The sequence below is a fragment of the Myxine glutinosa genome, chromosome 6 (genome assembly GCF_964187855.1).
Source record: "Myxine glutinosa chromosome 6, kmMyxGlut1.1, whole genome shotgun sequence".
Lineage (NCBI taxonomy): Eukaryota > Metazoa > Chordata > Myxini > Myxiniformes > Myxinidae > Myxine > Myxine glutinosa.
Genome location: NC_136266.1, coordinates 115,503,224 through 115,522,230, shown reverse-complemented (window position 1 = coordinate 115,522,230; position 19,007 = coordinate 115,503,224). Strand labels below are relative to the sequence as shown.

At 44.2% G+C, this 19,007-nt stretch overlaps 1 protein-coding gene across 1 annotated transcript in view; it reads left to right on the top strand.

The window, feature by feature from the left end:
* The first annotated feature begins 14,436 nt into the window (after window positions 1-14,436).
* The window catches only part of LOC137430214 (potassium voltage-gated channel subfamily B member 1-like), a 51,831-nt gene continuing 47,260 nt past the window's right edge, over window positions 14,437-19,007 (top strand). The window contains exon 1 of the mRNA XM_068120903.2: window positions 14,437-14,588. The gene's annotated coding sequence lies outside the window, so the exon portion shown is untranslated. The remainder of the gene's footprint in view (window positions 14,589-19,007) is intronic.

Genomic DNA, 19,007 nt, shown 5'->3' with positions numbered 1-19,007 from the left:
GGGCTTGGGAGGGGGCAGAGGGTTGACAGGGGAGAAAGGATGATGGTTTTGGATGGGGGATAATATAAGATGGTGGTGAACAGCTGTCTGGAAGACCTGGACGTAAAAATGGGTTTGAAGAAAATGTGGAAGTTGGTCCCATAGGTGGGAAAAATAGAAACGATTGGGTGGAGGTGAGCGGTGATTCTGGATTTTGGGATTTTCATCAGAAGGGCTTGCTGGTAGATTGCATCTGCGTTGCAGAAACATGTGGAGTGGGGGGGGGGGGGGTGGGGGGGGGAGGGAAGACAAAGTACGGAAAGAGTAGAGGGGCAGAGCTGAAGTTGGAAATCACCAAGTTAGGTGGAGTTTGTCTGGAGCTTCATATAGTTGTGATCCAATTTGAGGGGAGCGCAGTGAGATTTGACGAGGTTTTTTGAGCCGTGATGATTTTACGAGCCACCTGGATCCCATCTGCTTGGATGAGCTTAGTTGCTCAATATTTGTTAATGCTTTATTGTGCTCACCCTCCAAAATCATAGTCAAGTGAGTAATAATTCACATTATTGTCTCCGTTTCATCGTATTCTGGGCGATGCTCGATCTCTGCATTTTGATGATCATAATGGTTCTCACGTCTTAACCTTGGATGCTATAGGCAGAGAATTTGGAGAACAAGGCAGGATGCTATAGACTGTATTGAAAACTCGAGATATGTCCAGAGAAACGGCCCTGATCTCATGTCTGCCATTGAGGGCCTCCATCCATTGTTGGGAGAGTAGGAGCAGCATGTCCAGGGTAGTGCAACCTCGTCTAATCTGAATCGATGATATGAGACGATGCTGTGGAAAAAAGGAGGACTTTATGCCAACTGCAATGATGGATACCATGACCTTGCTGATGATTTGAAGTGAACGGATCGGTCTGTCGTTAAGGAAATCGTTTTTTGCACCTTGCTTATGTAATGCAGTGATGTTAGCACTGGGCTGACCTCCCAGCAGATACAAGATGACCTAGAGGGAAATTATAGAGTGAGAAGAGTAGAAAGAGGATGTGCAAGAGCATCAGAGCAGGATTTAAGTCCAGGTGAGCTGATGCCGTCCGGTCAAGTTGCAGCATCAGAGTCGAGATTTGCCAGAAACTTCCCTTCTCAGGTGCAAAATCAGGAGTCCAAGAGCAGTTGGGCGTGGCATGGGTAGGTGGGAAACAGAGAGCATGCATTTGGGGACACAAGATTTGTTCTCAAACACTTCTTCAAGGTCGCTTCCCCTGAAGCATTATTCGAGCTCTGTCATTTCAGTTAGTGAGCAGGGACAATATATTAGGTCCAGAAAACTTTAGCTAATGTGCATGTTGCATTCACAGATGTACTACATTTATAGATGAAACTTGCAAAATACTACAACTTTAAATGAATATAAACCATGATAAGTCAAGAGATGACGATGGTTCACGAGCGAGTGGTATTATCTGTTATGAGACTAGTTAGCTACACAATACCGAAAATTCGGTTCGATTCGGACAACTTTTAAAATTTGACCTTTGTGACCTTGAAATGTCAAAACGAAGGTTACTGACGTTGACATGAGATAGAAAATAATGTATAATCAGGTATGAGGTTAGTTAGCTACACAATACCGAAAATTCGATTCGATTCCGCCAACTTTGAAACTTTGACCTTTGTGACCTTCAAAGGTCAAAGGTCGAGGATTCTGAAATTTGTTGTAAAACTTGTATTTAATGATGTATGTGATAATATAAGATCATGTACGACATTTCACTCTATCAGGAAGCGAACAATGTAATAAAACTACAATTATACAACTCCTGGACTGGAGTTGGATGGACTTTTCCTTTGGAGTTGGACCTTTCCATCTAAAATCAAATGGACTCCGACGACGACCCAGGTACATTCACCGTGGCTCCGGTCGTAAGTTTGTATATTTGCAATCAGGTCACTCCATCCCCGTCCTCGGGTCGGCTCAGCGCACTCTCACTCTTCGTCCCAGCGCACCTGGTCACAGCAACGCACACAATCCCACCTCCTGCCTACGAACCCTGGCTAAATCACCTGAATTCATCCCTGCTGTTCAAAACAACATCAAGCTCACCCTGTTCAACACCCGGTCCCTCAACAACAAATGCCTCATCCTGAACGAATACATCCTGGATAACAAACTGGACTTTCTCTGTCTCACCGAAACCTGGCAACAACCTCTGGACTACTACACACTCAACCTCACCACACCCAATGGATATTCCTACGTCAATAAACCACACTCGGGGGGCCGAGGTGGTGGAATTGCCGTTATCCACCGTCAAGACATCAGGACCAGCCTCATCCCCATCGCCTCATCCTCATCATTTGAACACCTGGCTTTTAAACTCTCTGGTCGCACGCAGTCAGTCATGGCTGTCGTCTACTGCCCTCCCAAACCACACCCATCATTCCTGTCTAACTTCTCCTACTTTCTGACCCAGCTATGTTCCCTCTCCCCCTCAATCCTCCTCCTTGGTGATTTCAATATCCACATGGACTCCACTGACTCCACAATAACCACTGACTTCACTGATTTACTCACCTGCTTTAACCTCACTCAACATGTCGACTTTCCTACCCATATCCGTGGTCACATTTTGGACCTTGTCTGCTCCACTGGATTAAATTTGCACCATCTCTCTGGCTCCGACCTCACCCTCTCTGACCACTTAGCTATCACTATGACCATCAACATCCCCACCCCAACACCAAGACATTATCGCACTATCAACTTCCGTAAGCTAAACGCTCTTTCACCTACCTCATTCTCATCCACCCTCTCTGAAAAAATGTCCACTTCTCCCTTCGTTGACCTCCACACCCCTTCCGACCTCACTGACTACTACAACCACACTCTCTCCTCCTGCCTTGACCAGCTTGTGCCTGTAAAAACCAAAACAGTTTCTTTCACCCATTCTGCTCCTTGGTTTACCCCTGAACTCCGCCTGATGAAAACTCGTGCTCGCCAACTTGAAAGACTCCGCAATAAAACAGGTCTCACAGTTCACTCCCAAGCCTACAAGGACCACCTACAACACTACAAAGATGCCCTCTCCTGTGCCCGCTCCGCCTACTACTCTCAAATTATCCACTCTGGCTCCGGAAACCCAAAAGCACTCTTCTCGACAATAAACAAACTCCTCCGCCCCCTGGACACCACCACCCAGTCATTCACAGTAGACAACTGCATCTCCTTCCTCTCTTTCTTCAACGCAAAATTGACAACATCTACAACAGCTTGACCACCGCCGCACCCGCTCCCCCTCCAACCACCTGCCCCCCCTTGTCCTGCCACCCCCTGTCTCGGTTCTCCCCAATCTCCCCTACTGACCTCTCTGAACTCCTCATAGGAATGAAAACTGCCACCTGCACTCTTGACCTCATCCCCTCCAGCTTTGTCAAGGCCTCCCTCCCTGCTCTCTCTCCACTTATCATTGCAACAATAAACTCCTCCCTGTCTACAGGCATCGTCCCACCTTCCCTCAAAATTGCTGCTGTTACCCCCATTCTAAAAAAACCTGGTCTAAACCCTGACACCCTAAACAACTTCAGACCCATCTCCAACCTACCCTTTCTGTCAAAAGTTTTGGAACGCGCTGTAGCCACTCAACTCAAACATCACCTCTCTGCCAATAACCTGTATGAAACATTCCAATCCAGATTCCGCTCCAACCACAGTACTGAAACTGCTCTCCTCAAAATCACCAACGACCTTCTCCTCTCCTCTGATGCTGGCACCCTCAACATTCTCGTCCTCCTCGACCTCAGCGATGCCTTTGACACCATCGATCACACCATCCTCCTCACCCGACTTGAATCCACCTTTAACGTTACTGGCACTGCCCTCTCTTGGATTAAATCATACCTCTCTGACAGACGCCAGTTCATCTCCATCAATAACTGCAAATCCCCCACTGCTCCCCTCCCCCAAGGTGTCCCCCAAGGTTCAGTTCTTGGCCCCCTCCTCTTCATCCTTTACCTGTCCCCCCTTGGTCACTTAATCCGCCGTCATGGTCTCCAATTCCACTGCTTCGCCGATGACATCCAGCTTTTCATCTCCACCAAGTCCGTCTCCACCGACACCCACTCTATCCTGACAAACTGCATCACTGAAATAAAATCCTGGCTTCAAATAAACTTCCTCAAGCTTAACTGTGATAAATCTGAAATAATCATCATTGGCCCCAAAACGCTCACAAAATCCACCCATAACTTTGCCCTCAACATCGACGGTATCCCAATATCCACCTCCCCTCACATCCGGAATCTTGGCGTCATCTTTGACCAAACCCTCTCCTTCGACAAATACACTAAACAGATCACAAAGTCAGCCTTCTTTCACCTGAAAAACATTGCCCGTCTCCGCTCATCCCTCTCCTCCACGGCTGCAGAAACCCTCATCCACGCCTTCATCACCTCCCGTCTGGACTACTGCAATAGCCTCCTCTATGGTTCACCCTCAAAAATCACCAATAAACTCCAATACATTCAGAACTCCGCTGCCCATCTACTCACCTATTCCCGGACCCGTGACCACATCACCCCCGTCCTTTACAAGCTTCACTGGCTCCCCATCCCCCAGAGAATCCAGTACAAAATCCTCCTCTTGACATACAAAGCCCTCCATAACCTGGCCCCATCCTACCTGGCTGACCTCCTCTCCAGACACACTCCCACCCGCAACCTCCGCTCTGCTGGTACCAATCTCCTGACCCCCTCCATCCGGACCAAATTCAGATCCTGGGGGGACAGGGCCTTCTCCATCGCTGCTCCCACCCTCTGGAACTCACTACCTCACACCATCAGAGACTCCTCCTCACTCACCACATTCAAAACATCACTAAAGACCCACCTGTTCAACACTGCATTCAACATTCAACCAACAGCATTTAACCCCTGACTATCTCTTCTCCTTCTCCCTCCTTTTGCTTTAAATATTTCCCTATTGATTCTTGTCTTTTTGCAATTGTTGTTTTCATGTTTTGTTATGCATTATGTTTTCCACTCTGTCAAAGCGCCTTTGGGCTTCTGGAAAAGCGCTATACAAAATAAATGAATTATTATTATTATTAAAACCATCAAAAATCGACTTTTCTAAATTTCGTGACCTTTTGACCTTGACCTTGGGGCGAAAAAGGAAAAATCGAGCTCCGTGGGGCTCGACACATGACATTGGCCTAACCAAATATCGAAACTCCTGTCAGATTTCACCAAACCCCTCGGAGAAGATGTAGCTTGAACTCGATTACCCCCTAAAAAGACATCTTTTTCGGGCGTGGCTCCGCCCACAATGGGCGCAATACGCCCACTCCAGGCAGGACACAACTAGATCATGATATCAACCTCCCACCCAAGTTTCATCAAGATCAGATGATATCATCGGGTAGTTATGCTGCGGACAGACAGACACACACACAGACAGACGCACACACATGACGAATATAGTGGTCACTTGATAACTCGTGAACCAATAAAGGTGAAAAAGTGAGGGTGGAAAAAAAAAATTCATATAAAAACAATAGGGCACCCTAATTAACATTAACAAAACGTTATGAATTATGAACTTGTATGATGTTTACTGTTTGCTTATATCCTGTGTACTTCAAGCTGCATAAAGGTGTCCAAAGTTATTGAAGCTTAAAGTTGCATTTATATTATTTTCTTTGTAAGCACCCTGCATGATCATGGCAGGAGAATGGTAAAGGTTATGTGAGCGTGGTCAATGTGGACTTGATCAATCTCCGTCACATTCCTCTCCTCAACCTGTAGGTGATTTTGATAGAGTTCCAGATAAGGTTTCAACCTGTCTTGCCTTGTTTTGATTTTGCTTTTTATTGTTGCAGAAGCAGTTCTGGCAAATTCTTGTGCATCCCATTTTGATTGCTCTGCTACATTTTTGTCTCGGCTCACTTCTAATTTCCTGCAATTTTCCATGCATCCTAAAAATTGAAGCTGAAAGATATGGACCTCTTGTGGTTGGATATACTAAATAGTTTTAAAATGGTGTTGCATTCTAAAAGTTGTGTAATCATACAAGTAATGTTCGGTATGGAAAATGGTTTCTTACTCCCACTGGAGAGATGGGTACCTGATGGCTACCTGTGATTTCTGCTCCTTTAATAGGAGCTCTCTCTGCGATGGACCCAGTGGAGGTGAACCCCCGGTTGGGTTCAGCGCCCGGTGCGGCGGATGTCACACTGAACCTGACCATGTAGGTCATCCTATCATGCCTTGGCAAGAGTTCATACATCTTTCCAATCTGAAATTCCAGGGCATTTCCAGGATGGCATAGGTAGAAAGGTATTTTGTTTCAGCCACTACCAGTTGAAATTAACCACACTATGACTGATCTGGAACACCAACAGTCCACAGTATGTCAAAGAAGTAGTTTGTGCAAAACAATGATCTTGTCAAGAGTTCTCATTAATAGTACTGACCACACCACCTTCTGTTTTCAAGGTGAAAAAGTCATTTCCATATACCTGTATTTAGGCATTGACCTAGTAAAATGTCGGTACAGAATCTTCATTTATTCACAAAACACAAAATTAAAGTTATCTGGACCAGTGATGTCTCAAGTGGCCGTCCTGAACGTTGTCCAAGGTAACTGTGACTTTTGACTGGGAAATAGGAATAGATGGAGAAAATGTATTTTCAATTGAAACCAACAGCAAGTTTATAAAAGGGAAAGTTTGTACACTGGAAGTTATCAAATCATTCAATCATCCCCAAATTTCGGGTCAAGTTCTGACAGGGCAAACGAATAAATGTTATCACCCCCTACATTCAGGCACAATAATGACCGCACTTTGGGCACAACCTGCGACACAAAATCTATTTTTCGCCTCCTCTGTTCACTCAACTCCTTCATATTTGCTGCTGTTGAAGGTACTGCGGAGTATATAGATTACAGTAGATCTAGGCTCAGGACTCAATAACGTCATCGGTGTGTTCAGTTACTAAGTTTCTTATAAAAGTGCTCCCCAAGTGCCTTGGTCCCTCAAGCAACCCCTCCCTCCCTCCCCCCCTCCTCCATTTACAACCGTTGATAAGAAACGGCTGGCTTAGTAGCGCTGGCGAGATGCTTGATAACTGAATACACCTCGGGGTTATTGCCTTTCAGGTGAGTGATATTTCAGGTAACGGGAAAAATATATTACGTCATGGCTCAGCTTACATTCTCAAATCTGTTTCATTAACCTTGTACTGTGTCTGTCCCATGTTCCCATGTGAATAAATAACATTCGATAAAGACGTGTCTGTCCCGTGTTAAACGTGAATGAATAAGATTAGATAGAGCCGTGTCTGTCCCATGTTTCCATGTGAATGAATAACATTAGATAGAGCCATGTCTGTCCCATGTTTCCATGTGAATGAATAAGATGGGATAGAAACATGTCTGTCCCGTGTTTCCATGTGAATGAATAACATTAGATAGAGCCATGTCTGTCCCATGTGTCCATGTGAATGAATAAGATGGGATAAAAACATGTCTGTCCCATGTTTCCATGTGAATGAATAACATCAGATAAAGAGGTGTCTGTCCCGTGTTTCCATGTGAATGAACAACATTAGATAGAGCCATATCTGTCCCATGTTTCCATGTGAATGAATAACATTAGATAAAGAGGTGTCTATCCCGTGTTTCCATGTGAATGAATAACATTAGATAGAGCCATGTCTGCCCCGTGTTTCCATGTGAATGAATAACATTAGATAAAGAGGTGTCTGTCCCGTGTTTCCATGTGAATGAATAACATTAGATAGAGACGTGTCTGTCCCATGTTTCCATGTGAATGAATAACATTAGATAGAGACGTGTCTGTCCCGTGTTTCCATGTGAATGAATAACATTAGATAAAGAGGTGTCTGTCCCGTGTTTCCATGTGAATGAATAACATTAGATAGAGACGTGTCTGTCCCATGTTTCCATGTGAATGAATAACATTAGATAGAGACGTGTCTGTCCCATGTTTCCATGTGAATGAATAACATTAGATAGAGACGTGTCTGTCCCGTGTTTCCATGTGAATGAAGAACATTAGATAAAGAGGTGTCTGTCCCGTGTTTCCATGTGAATGAATAACATTAGATAGAGACGTGTCTGTCCCGTGTTTCCATGTGAATGAATAACATTAGATAGAGACGTGTCTGTCCCATGTTTCCATGTGAATGAATAACATTAGATAGAGACGTGTCTGTCCCGTGTTTCCATGTGAATGAATAACATTAGATAAAGAGGTGTCTGTCCCGTGTTTCCATGTGAATGAATAACATTAGATAGAGACGGGTCTGTCCCATGTTTCCATGTGAATGAATAACATTAGATAGAGACGTGTCTGTCCCATGTTTCCATGTGAATGAATAACATTAAAGACGTGTCTGCCCCGTGTTTCCATGTGAATGAAAAACATTAGATAAAGACGCGTCTGTCCCGTGTTTAAATGTGAATGAATAACATTAGATCGAGCCGTGTCTGTCCCATGTTTAAAGGTGAATGAATAACATTAGATAGAGCCATGTCTGTCCCATGTTTCCATGTGAATGAATAACATTAGATAAAGACGTTTCTGCCCCGTGTTTAAATGTGAATGAATAACATTAGATAAAGACGTGTTTGCCCCGTGTTTAAATGTGAATGAATAACATTAGATAAAGACGTGTCTGTCCCGTGTTTAAATGTGAATGAATAACATTAGATAGAGCCATGTCTGTCCCATGTTTCCATGTGAATGAATAACATTAGATAAAGACGTGTTTGCCCCGTGTTTAAATGTGAATGAATAACATTAGATAAAGACGTGTCTGTCCCATGTTTAAAGGTGAATGAATAACATTAGATAGAGCCATGTCTGTCCCATGTTTCCATGTGAATGAATAACATTAGATAAAGACGTTTCTGCCCCGTGTTTAAATGTGAATGAATAACATTAGATAAAGACGTGTTGCCCCGTGTTTAAATGTGAATGAATAACATTAGATAAAGACGTGTCTGTCCCGTGTTTAAACGTGAATGAATAACATTAGATAAAGACGTTTCTGCCCCGTGTTTAAATGTGAATGAATAACATTAGATAAAGACGTGTCTGCCCCGTGTTTAAATGTGAATGAATAACATTAGATAAAGACGTTTCTGCCCCGTGTTTAAACGTGAATGAATAACATTAGATAAAGACGTGTCTGTCCCATGTTTCCATGTGAATGAATAACATTAGATAAAGACATGTCTGTCCCATGTTTCCATGTGAATGAATAACATTAGATAAAGACGTGTCTGCGCCGTGTTTAAATGTGAATGAATAACATTAGATATAGACGTGTCTGTCCCGTGTGTAAACATAAATGAATAAGATTAAAGAGAGCCGTGTCTGCCCCGTGTTCCCATGTGAATTCATATATGTATAGATATATATTAGGTACAAGAGAGGGGGTTGGCCTGGGGGAGGGTAAGATGAGGGAGGAGAGGAGGAGGTAGGTAGAGCAGTTGACAGTGTGTCGGAGATTGCAGAAGAGCAAGGAGAGCGGGCAACAAAATCAAGTTATCTTGGGGGTTATCTTGGGGGTTATCAAAATCAAGTTACGAGGGCGGCGGAAAGGGATGAGGGAAGGGAAGGTTGTACACGTTATAAAGCAAATGAACACGACTTGGAATTTCAGGAAAGAAGTTGGAGATTGAAAGAGGTGGATCTGGGGTGTTTTAACAGGGGTAGCAAAGATCAAGGTTTTGGATGGGGGAAGATAAGAGATGGTGGTGAACAGCTGTTTTAAAGACCTGGAGGGAGGAGTGGGATTGAAGAGAGTGCGGGAGTTTGTTCCAGAGGTGGGAGTAGAGAGGAATGAAGGGGTGAAGGTGAGCAGAGAGTCTTGATTTTGGCAGTTTCACCAGAAGAGGGTTGTTGGCAGATCTTGTGCGACCTGCAGGAATATTTGGGGGACAGAGCACAGTCAGAGCAGGGGGAGCAAGGCTGGAGAGGAGTCGGTAGAAGACAGAAGGTCCACCAACCTGCCTGCTGTGAGTGAGTGAAAGGCCCTCAGAATCAGCTTCATCACGGGAGATTCCAATGATTCTAAAAGTTCTGGTTTCAACAGCGTGAAGCCGAGCTAGGTGTGAGGCAGGAGTACCAGCCCAGAGGGGAGAGCAGTATTCCATTGAGCTGCGGATGAAGGCTTTGTATGTGGTGAGGAACTCAGGTGTGCCAAGGTGTGCCAAATATAGACCGCGCACGACCGAGGATGCCCAGTCGGCGACTGGCGTTGGAGGCCAGCTTGGAAATGTGGTTGCCCCAGGAAAGATCATGGCAGATAGTGAGACCCAAAAGCTTGAGTGACAGAACTTCTTGGTGAGGATTGTTCAGAAAGTAGACGGGAGGGTTGTCCAGTCGGTCTTTTCGGAGAGACATAGTAAGAGTGTGAGATTTGTCAGGATTGAAAGACATGTTCCACTTGTTTGACCAGTCTGTGATTTTGTCCAGGTCTGCTGAGAGTGAGGAGGCTGCAGATTGCCGATCTGAGGGATGAGGAATGGAGCGGCAGATGGTGGAGTCATCAGCAAAGAGATAGAGAGGATTTTCCACACTTTATGAAACAAAATAAATCCACAAGCGTGTGAGTTAAATGATTTAACTGTGCTGTGATGGGGGCTCTTGGCCCCGTCATTTTTACAGGCTTTACATTCGTATATGCGTATCATTACATAATGATACGCTTGTTCGTCCTTCTGTCTGTCTGTGTGTAACATTCCATTCCACCCATTGGTTAGACAGTTTGCCTGACTCCACCTACAATTTCGACCGGAAACAATCATACGGCCATCATGTTAGTGCTTGGCTACTATTTGAAGCCAAAGTCTCCCATCCCTCCCATCCACTTTCTGAATAATCCTCTCCAAGAAGTTCTGTCACTCAAGCTTTTGGGTCTCACTATCTGCCATGATCCTTCCTGGGAAAACCACATTTCAAATCTTGCCTCCAAAGCCAGTCGCCGACTGGGCATCCTCCGTCGTGCGAAGTCTTTCCTTGGCACACCTGAGCTCCTCACCACATACAAGGCTTTCATCCGCAGCTCAATGGAGTACTGCTCTCCCCTCTGGGCTGGTGCTCCTGCCTCACACCTAGCTCGTCTTCACGCTGTTGAAACCAAAGCATTCAGAATCATTGGAATCTCCCACGATGAAGCTAACTCCAAGGGCCTCTCACTCACTCACCGCAGGCAGGTTGGTGGTCTTTCCGTCTTCTACCGACTCCTCTCTGGCCTTGCCCCCCCCCCCCCCCCAGCTCTCTCTGGGCTCTGTCCCGCAAATATTCCTACAGGTCGCACAAGATCTGCCTGCAACCCTCTTATGGGTAAACTGCCAAAATCAAGACTCTCTGCTCACCTTCACTCCTTCATTCCTCTTTTCTCCCGCCTCTGGAAGAAACTCCCTCACTCTCTTCAATCCCACTCCACCCTCCAGGTCTTTAAAACAGCTGTTCACCACCCTCTCTTATCTTCCCCCATCCAAAACCTTGATCTTTTCTATCCCCGCTAATTTCACCCCAATTCCACTTTTTTGAAATACCAACTTCTGTCCTAGAAGTCCTTGGTGTCCTTGTGTTTTATACTTCTCCCACACCCCCCCCCCCCCTTCCCACGCCTCCTCCCCCCAAGCCCTCTCCCTCCCACACATCTCCCTGCTCTTAAATGTTGTGTGCTCTCAAGTGCTTGTGTGCTTCCCCTTCTCTTGTCTTCCGCTCCCTCTTTTTATATATTTTGTTTGTCTGGTTGATTTGTTTGTGAAGTAAATGTTAGCTCTTTCACGAGCCTCGAATCAGTATACAAAAAAAATTTAAAAAAATAAAAAATGTCATCTTCGGAGCTGACACATTCACAATTGCCATGCCCTCCCTATGAGTTTTCCCTTCAGTGAGAAATTACCAAAGCTACAGTTTAAAGGATTTTGAGCCCATAGGTGTCACGGGCCTTATGAATATAGGCCTCAGTGATCGAGGCAGCAGTCTGTTGTCTATACACTGCCCCATTAACTATATAGCTTTTTCTTAAGCAGGGTGTTTACCACCGAGGATATGCAAGTCCTTGCAATTATTGTCCCACATCGCACCGCGGAGCGAAAGAGGGACTATGGTTTTCCCCTCCATCCGTGTGTGCGTCCATCCGTGCGTCCGTCCGTGCGTGCGTGCGTGCGGACGTGCGTGTGTGCGTGCGTATGTGTGTGTGTGCATGCGTAAGCGAAGGACCGAATTCTAATTTGGTGTGTGGGTGCAACCCACGTCAAAATCCAAGATGGCCGCTGCCATGTATGTCTGAACCCTGTGAGCGGAATATGTTGAAAAATAAGCGAAGTACTAACTTCTAATCTGGTGTGTGGGTGTATCTACGCATAAGGGAGAACGCTATTGAAAATTGGGTCGGCACGTCAAAATCCTAGATGGCCGCCGCCATGTATGTCTGAACCTAGTGAGCGGAATATCTTGAAAAATAAGCGAAGTACTAACTTCTAATCTGGTGTGTGGGTGTATCTACGCATAAGGGAGAACGCTATTGAAAATTGGGTCGGCACGTCAAAATCCAAGATGGCCGCCGCCATGTATGTCTGAACCTAGTGAGCGGAATATCTTGAAAAATAAACGAACTACTAACTTCTAATCGGGTGTGTGGGTGTATCTACGCATAAGGGAGAACGCTATTGAAAATTGGGTCGCCACGTCAAAATCCAAGATGGCCGCCTTGCGTCGTCCACTTTGTCAACTCACATCACGTCACCGACGGGGGACCTAGGCGTAACGCTTGTTTCTGACTATTTTCTCTTGAACGACTCGAGCAGTGACCATAAAACCCATGTCATTATAAAGGTCTTTATCGAAGCACTTCCTGGAATCTCGCGACATTGTGAAAGAAAATGTCCATCATTATTTACTTTTAACAATGTGTATATGCAACAAGAAGAGCATAATTAGTTTCAGGTCTCATGGTCATTTGAGAGTTGCAATCCTATGTGGTTTCCACATATCTCATGATATTGTGAGTTGGACAGGTGAATGTGACAGGCCATGATATGTAGGAGCTGTTTCAATCACGGTTTCTGTGAATTCGGTGATAGCATGATATTGGAGGAGAAAGCGTTAAGTATTCCACTGTTTCTATGTGGGAATTCATGTTTACTTTATGAGAGGGAGGAGGATGAGGAGGGGAGGACAGCATTAGGGTTGGAGGGTGAGGGAGAGCAAAGATGGAACAGAGTTGGGAGGGTTGTTGGGGGTGGGGGTGGGGGGAGGAGGTTGAGTAATTGTGGTGGTGGGGGTGAGGTAGTCTGAAGGCTTGAAATGAGGAGGGAATTGATACCTTAGGGTTGGGAGGGTGAGGCCTTGGGGTTGGGAGGGAGCAAAGTTGGGATAGAGTTGGGAAGGGGTGAGTTGAGGAGCTGTGTTGGGGTGTGGGGAGTGGGTTTGAATGCTTGGAGTGGTGAGGGGATTGAAGCCTTGGGGTTGGGAGGGGGAGGTGGAGGAATTGAAGTTTGGGAGGGGGAGGTGGAGGACTTGGAGTTTGGGAGGTGAAGGACTTGGACTTTGGGAGGTGAAGGACTTGGAGTTTGGGAGGGGGTGGTTGACGACTTGAAGTTGGGGAGGTGAAGGACTTGGAGTTTGGGAGGGGGTGGTTGACGACTTGAAGTTGGGGAGGTGAAGGACTTGGAGTTTGGGAGGGGGTGGTTGACGACTTGAAGTTGGGGAGGTGAAGGACTTGGAGTTTGGGAGGGGGTGGTTGACGACTTGAAGTTGGGGAGGTGAAGGACTTGGAGTTTGGGAGGGGGTGGTTGACGACTTGAAGTTGGGGAGGTGAAGGACTTGGAGTTTGGGAGGGGGTGGTTGATGACTTGGAGTTGGGAAGGTGAAGGACTTGGAGTTTGGGAGGGGGTGGTTGATGACCTGTAGTTGGGGAGGTGAAGGACTTGGAGTTTGGGAGGGGGTGGTTGATGACTTGGAGTTGGGGAGGTGAAGGATTTGGAGTTTGGGAGGGGGTGGTTGATGACTTGAAGTTGGGGAGGTGAAGGACTTAGAGTTTGGGAGGTGGTGGTTGATGACTTGGGGTTTGTGAGGGCGGCGAGTTGAAGACTAAGTCACATTTTACATTATGCGGATATTCCGCAGTCCCTGCTAATGATGTGTTTTTTCTTTGTTGTACATATACATACATACATACATACATATTTTTTTGACCCAATCAGTTACTTTTCTGTACCTATTGAAGGTACTCACTTGTGGTGACTTCTCTCCTTTCTCGTTACCATAGCAGAACAGCGAAGAGCCAGAGATGAGAAACAGCAGTGCAGTCGCGTTGAAGATTATAGGCTCGGGAGTCAACAGAAGCGAAAGAGTGGGAGGATCAAGCAGGGCTTGGATGGAAGAGGAGGGTCGATTTGTCGCTGGTGAGGGATGGAATAAGGAGAGAGTGAGAGAGAGAGAGAGAGAGAGAGAGAGAGAGAGGAGTGTGGCGAAGGGGGATGGGGGAATCCACCGGTGCCATATCTCCGCATCTATGCAGCATGACTGTGCCCAGAATCCTCAGACATGAGTCAGGTATGTTCTGGATGGGAGGGGTGGGGGTGGGAAGATGGAAGTGTTTTGAAGATGGCTATGGAGGTAAGGACAGGGAGATGAACATGGGAGCCGAGCTGTTGTGTTGAAGATGTGTCCCAAGGAAGGAATATTTTTCGTTCCTATTTAAATACCCGTAGCAGTTGTGACTTTGGGTTTACAGTGCAAGAGGCTCATATCTGTAATTAGTAAAATGGATACTCAGTTAATTCTGAAGTAGAGAAACAAATTCAAAAACAAACAACTACCTGGGTTCAGAAAAGGGCAAAGATATTTAATATGTGACAAATACAGGGAAAGAGAGCGAGAGAGAGGGAGAGAGAGAGAGTGAGAAAGAGAGAGTGAGTGAGAAAGAGACAGAGTTAGAAAGAGGAAATGGGAGGCGAATATAGCAGCTGTGTTTGTATTGTAGGCGAGTGCTCGCGCACATGCTGCGCATGACAATTGAGTAGGTGATGTGAGGGACACACACGCACACCCACATACATAAAGACACACACATACACACGCATACACACACACACACATCAGCACGTATACACACATACATACACACACCAACACGTATACACACACACATACACATATACACACACACATACATACACATATATATACACACCCAGACATATGTATACACACACACACACACACATATATATATATATATATATATATATATATATATATATATATATATATATATATATATATATATATGTATATATATATATATATATATATATATATATATATATATATATATATATATATATATATATATATATATATATATATATATATATATATACAGACTTGGCATTTAATATGGAATATTTTTTTTGTGGGGGTGAACTTACTTTTCAAGATGTCTTAGAACCAAAAGTACATTGGAATTATGTTGAAATTATTCTAGATTTTGTTAATGTGACCTTTAAAAGAAACAAAAACCACATTTGACATTTCGAAACAAATAAATTGATCCTTGAAAGTGATGTAAACTGATATCGAACTCAATTCATAGACAGTACTGTGTTAAACTTCTATACGTTTTCCATAAGTATCTCTTTTTTTTGCACATCAGGCAAAACATTTTTTAACAAAAACAAAAGTTAAATTACGACTGGGATTATGGACAGTAAAATTACAGTTCAGTACTCCGTGTAACCCCCACGAGCATTCAGGAGAGCACGGACACGTTGAGGCATGCTGTTCACGAGATTTGCCAAGGTTTGGACAGGAATCGCTTGCCATGCAGTGACAATAGCCTGCTGCAATTCACGCACAGTGGTCGGCTGCTGGTCCAAGTGGTCGATTTGACGCGTTAATTCTGCCCACAAGTTCTCTATCGGATTCATATCCGGGGACATGGCAGGCCACTCCATATGCTCTACACCATGGTCAGCAAGAAAGTGTTGGATCATGCGAGCACGATGAGGCCGTGCATTGTCATCTTGGAAGACAAAGTTTCCTCGAAAAGCTGCACGAGCAAATGGAAGCAATGTTTCTTCCAGAATGGCCTTGTTCTTGAAATGGTTCAGGTTTCCATTCAGAACAACCAGGTCAGTTTTTCCCCATGCATGAAAAGCAGCCCAAACGGTCACCCCACCACCTCCAGCTTGGACTCTTGGCACTATACAATCTTTGTTGTAGGCTTCATGCACTTGTCTGCGCACTCGGACGTGGCCATCTTGACGATAGACCAGAAATCTAGACTTGTCACTGAAGATCACGTGATTCCAGTGTCCTGGCTGCCATTGGCGGTGCTCTCTGGCCCACTGCAATCGGCGCTGGCGGTGTTGTCTGGTCAGGCGTGGCTTTCTCAGGGGACGCCTGGCACGATAGCCTGCTTGAACCAGTCGTTGGTTGACTAGCCTTCTGGATGCAGGCACATTTGTCAGTTGCTGCCACTCAGCCCTAAGCCGATTAGCTGACTTGGTACGGCCATTGAGGACTAACTGGTGCAGCTGGCGATCATCCCTCCTCGTGGTTCTGCGGGGACGTCCTGGCCTCGGCATTGGAGTAGGGACACCCCTCTGAGCATTTCGTTTCAGGATCTTTGACACCTGACCTTGAGTGATGCCATACTGCCGAGCAATAGCACGTTGTTTCATGCCGTAATTTCGTAAAGCCACCACTCCATGACAAACAGCATTGTCGAGTTGACGGACCATCTCCAGAGGAAGCGGCAATAACTTTTGGAGACGTGCAGCAGTTGTTTTCCACTAATACAGAACGCAACAACCCTTGTATACCCGACTGTGAAGCCAATCATCAAATGCACCTGTCCATACATTTTGCCACGCCACCTGTGATATAATCCTGTTGTTGACTTCTTGCTGCGACAGACAATCAGTGACATGGTTCTTTTAACAAATAAATCACCAAAGTGTAAAAAAAACTCACCAGATTGATATACTGAGTTAAGAAAGTAAACCCAAGTCAAGAAAAAAAAATATTCCATATTAAATGCCAAGTCTGTATATATATATATATACACATACATTATATACATACACACACACACACACACACATACACACATATACATACACACACGCACACACACACAAATATAGACACACACACACAAATATACACACACACACAAATATACACACACACATACACATGTACACACACATACATATGCACACACACGTATATATATATATATATATATATATATATATATATATATATATATATATATATATATATATATACACACACACACACACACACACACACACACACACACACACACACACAGACACACACACACACATATATATATATATATATATATATACATATATATATATATATATATATATATATATATATATATATATATATATATATATATGTATACTAGCTTGGCTCGGTTCGCTGCGCTCGCCTCACCAAGCGTCGTTACTGAGGAACAGGCTTATTTTAGCTGAGGCTAATGACTGTACCTGAGTTGCTGTGTTGTCATGATTTACCCCAATCATAATACAAACGATTACTTTGCACAAATGTATTTGTTGTTTGTGATATTACATTTTTATAGGCAATTTAGGTTGAAGATTTAGGTTGAATGTTTTTTTTTTCAAGAAAGAACCCCTCAGCACACACATAGGGGAGGGGTAGGTGCAGACTGGAAGTTTGGGACGATTACACCTTACCACCACGTAATTCAAAACACCTCACCACCAAATAATTCAAAACACCTCACCACCACGTAATTTAAAACACCTCACAGCCATAAAACACGTAATGAAAACACCTCACCACCACGAAATTGAAAACACCTCACAGCCATAAAACACGTAATAAAAACACCTCACAGCCATAAAACACGTAATAAAAACACCTCACAGCCATAAAACACGTAAGAAAAACACCTCACAGCCATCAAACATGTAATAAAAACACCTCACAGCCATAAAACACATAATAAAAACACCTCACAGCCATAAAACATGTAATAAAAACACCTCACAGCCATAAAACACGTAATAAAAAGACCTCACAGCCATCAAACACATAATAAAAAGAACTCAGAGCCATCAAACACGTAATAAAAACACCTCACAGCCATAAAACACGTGATAAAAACACCTCACAGCCATAAAACATGTGATAAAAACACCTCACAGCCATAAAACACGTAATAAAAACACCTCACAGCCATCAAACACATAATAAAAAGAACTCGGAGCCATCAAACACATAATAAAAACACCTCACAGCCATAAAACACGTAATAAAAACACCTCACAGCCATAAAACACGTAATAAAAACACCTCACAGCCATAAAACACGTAATAAAAACACCTCACAGCCATCAAACACATAATAAAAAGAACTCGGAGCCATCAAACACATAATAAAAACACCTCACAGCCATAAAACACGTAATAAAAACACCTCACAGCCATAAAACACGTAATAAAAACACCTCACAGCCATAAAACACGTAATAAAAACACCTCACAGCCATCAAACACATAATAAAAAGAACTCGGAGCCATCAAACACATAATAAAAACACCTCACAGCCATAAAACACGTAATAAAAACACCTCACAGCCATAAAACACGTAATAAAAACACCTCACAGCCATCAAACACATAATAAAAAGAACTCAGAGCCATCAAACACATAATAAAAATAACTCACCACCACAAAATCGAAAACACCTCACAGCCATAAAACACGTAATAAAAACACCTCGCAGCCATAAAACACGGACTAAAAACACCTCACAGCCATAAAACACGTAATTAAAACACCTCGCAGCCATAAAACACGGACTAAAAACACCTCACCACCACGAAATTAAAAACACCTCACCACCAAGTAATTTAAAACACCTCACAGCCATAAAACACGTAATGAAAACACCTCACAG